This window comes from Oreochromis niloticus, linkage group LG1 (genome assembly GCF_001858045.2).
Source record: "Oreochromis niloticus isolate F11D_XX linkage group LG1, O_niloticus_UMD_NMBU, whole genome shotgun sequence".
NCBI lineage: Eukaryota > Metazoa > Chordata > Actinopteri > Cichliformes > Cichlidae > Oreochromis > Oreochromis niloticus.
Window position 1 is genome coordinate 11,673,009 of NC_031965.2, and position 3,280 is coordinate 11,676,288.

Sequence of the window (3,280 nt, forward strand, 5' to 3'; positions counted from 1 at the left end):
AAGTTTCAAAGATCCTGTCTCAGAGTGATACTAAAAAACTAGTTTAAGCATTTATTATCTGTTGGACTATTGTAATTCATTACTATGAGGTTGTCCTAAAAGCTCCCTGAAAAGCTTTCAGTTGATCCAGTACTGACAGAGACTAGAAAGAGAGAATATATTTCTCTTGGCTTGGCTTCTCTTCATTGGCTCCCTCTTAAATCCAGAATCAGTGGAACCAGCTCCCAAATTAGATTTGGGAGACAGACATCTTTTCTCACCTCTTTTCACTCGCCATGCATTTATACACCACTCTGCATTTAATCATATTATTATTATGCCCTGTCTAAATATATTATTAATCTCTGGCTCTCTTTCACACTGTTTCTTTTGTCCTGTCTTCCTCCCCTTACTGTGAAGATGGCTGCCCCTCTGTGAGCCTGGTTTTGCCAGAGATTTCTTTCTGTTAAAGGGGAGATTTTCCTTCCCACTGTTGCCAAATCCTTCCTCATAGGGAGTTGTCTGATTGTTGGGTTCTTTTCTATATTATTGTAGTAAGTATAAAGCACCTTGAGGAACCTGTTGGATTTAGTCTTTGGTGCATAAAACTGATCCATTGTTGTTCCTTCAGCTGAGCAGCTGAGCAGCTGTACAGTCTCTGCACCCCATCATGATGTTGTTTGTGCAGATGCTCTCAGTGGTGGTTCAGCAGAGGTTTCTGGGAGAGCTGCACTTACTTCAGCTTCCTTAGGAGGAACTGTCTTTGTTGAGCTTTTTTGACCAGGTTTAAGATTTGGAGGTCCATGTAAGCGGACAAGTTGAGTCCAAGGAACTTTCGTTTCTTCACACTGTCTGCTACTTCTTTGTGTATGGAAAGGAGGAGGTGGCTGTGCTTCCTGTTCTTCTGAAGTCTACGGTTAACACTTTGGTCTTGTTGGTGTTAAAGACCAGGCTGCTCTTCCTAATCAACCAAGTGCGTCTGCAAGCAGTTTGTCATTGTCAGCCATCAGGGCCCTATTACAGAAGGCAGGTTTAGCTAACAACTCTGTTTCAGAGAGTTAACTTAGACTCTGAGCTCGTTACTGAGGTAGCAGACTCTGTGAACCTTAGGTCACTATCAAAGTGCATAGAGGAGTGAATGAAAGTTGCAGAAGTTTACATTTTTAGAAAAACTGAAATCCCAAATTTATGCTATTTTGCTATTTTGAACAGTTTTGCAGTCATTTTGTTGAAATTCATGTTGAAATGTGCTCACAGACTGAGATTCAGCCATTTAACATAATTTACGGTGTCTGAAATTCAGGGTCTGACGCTCCACATATTTTCTACTGAAAATCACCAAAATCAGTCTCAGTGGCTCGACCCAGAACTGGATCAACCGGAAAATATCATAGCCTCTGTAATGGGTCAACAAACTGTGTCCAGTTGCAAGCCAGGATGGATCCAAAAGGGAAAAGGATCACAGAATCAGGCCAGTTTTAATCTATTTAAGCATTTTATTCTCACCCACAAATTTTATTATAGTCTTGAACTGATGGGAGAAGAGGGTGAACAGTAATGGACAAAGAGGTGCATGTCCTTAGCTGACTTGCTGGTGGAAGTTTAAAACCTGTGACCATAATGAGGAAACCTCAGGCTTCGTAGTTCTGCAGAAAAGGTGCGCTGCCCGGGAATCGAACCCGGGTCACAAGAATGGGAATCTTGCATGATGAGACTACACTAGCAGCGCCTGTACTAGTGGTCCATAGCTATATAAAATAGCATGCATGAGGTACACCTGGAAGTTAGTGTTTGTCAGTTTGGTCAAATATATGACCACGGAAGAAACTTGAGGTAGACAAGTGAAAATAAATTTACCTTTATGAAGAATGTCTTGTCTATATGAGTGTAAAACATGTAGGCAACATGTGCTGGAACACCTGCTCTGACTTTCTTAAAAAATTCTCCTCGTGAATACCCCGACATTTTAATAAAATCAGTTTGAAACCAAAAAAAACCCTGAATTTTTACAACACAATAAAAATGGATAATTAATCATATAAAAGGATCCTGATAATAATGATAATAATAACTGTCTATAGTCACTATTTGGGCCTCGCTCTTGCTCTGGTTTCTGGTTTGCATTCCTGTATTTTTGCATTCAGCCATGTTATTTGTGGCTCATTAAATTATGATTTACAGTCAAGTGTGACAAATAATGTGGCCCAGAAGGGTGCTATATTCTGTTGTCAGTCCTACATACTGGTACGCCTTGTCCAATTTAAACAAATAAATAAATAAGAAATCCTGTTGGTGTTTTAGTGTTTTAGATTTGAGAGTGCATGATGAACTGAATTTTAATAACTGCTCAGTGGAAAATGTGACTGTTGTATATTAGTGTTTTTCTTCATCTGTCAAAGCCGGGTCTGTTCGACTAGAATAATGAGTGCGACCCGGTACAGGGGCCTTTAGTTATCTTACCAGATCAGCATGACTTTTCCAACTTCAGTTACTGGGTCAAAATAATGCATGCATGTGAATTAAATGTAAATAATTTCCCCAACCAGGATAAACTTCTATACATTATTTTTAAAACCAGAAAATTCAATTCAATTTTATTTATGCAGCGCCAAATCACAACAACAGTCACCTCAAGGCACTTTATACTGTAAGGTAGACCCTACAATAAATAAATAAATAATATCTGAACAAATATAAATGTAATGGTGCACATAGTATGGGGTTGGGATGCAATGTACAAGATAGAACTGAACAGAAGGAAATATGTGTTGTGTAGGAGTAGGTCTACCACAAGAGGGAGGCATTTGTTAAGGTAGCGGGCATCAGTAGTCAGTAAAGGGGACCTTGAAATGTAATTGGCTAGTAGGCATTAACTTTCAAGATTGACAGGATTAAAGAGCAAAAACAGAATTAAAACCTCACAAACAGGCTCATGTCTGAAAATAAAGTGTCAATCATCCGTTTGAATTAGTCTGACTACAAGGAGCAACTTGCAACTTCTTCATCTGTCTTTAATTAATCACAAAACTCATCTTGTTTAATGACATGTGGTTGAAAGAGGTGAGGCCAATAGTATGTTGCAGTATTTATGGCAAACTAACAGCAGAGAGGAACAGCTGCTAACGGAGCAATCCTGCTCTTCCACTTTTCTCCACATGGAAGCACTTTATGCCTGCAGTAACCCCTAACTCAAAAGCTGGCTCATGGTAGCTGCTGCGTGAAGTCTTCTCCGTGATGTTTCTTCTTTGTCAGTTTTAATTACCTCCTCTCCCACCAGCAGCTGCCTGCAAATCCAACAGAA

The 3,280-nt window shown here is 39.6% G+C and overlaps 1 non-coding gene across 1 annotated transcript; it reads right to left on the reverse strand.

Moving 5' to 3' along the window:
• Nucleotides 1-1,637: 1,637 nt before the first annotated feature.
• On the reverse strand, nt 1,638-1,708 carry trnag-ccc (transfer RNA glycine (anticodon CCC)). The gene has a single exon. It is a non-coding gene; the product is annotated as a tRNA-Gly (tRNA).
• Between the last annotated feature and the right edge of the window lie 1,572 nt (nt 1,709-3,280).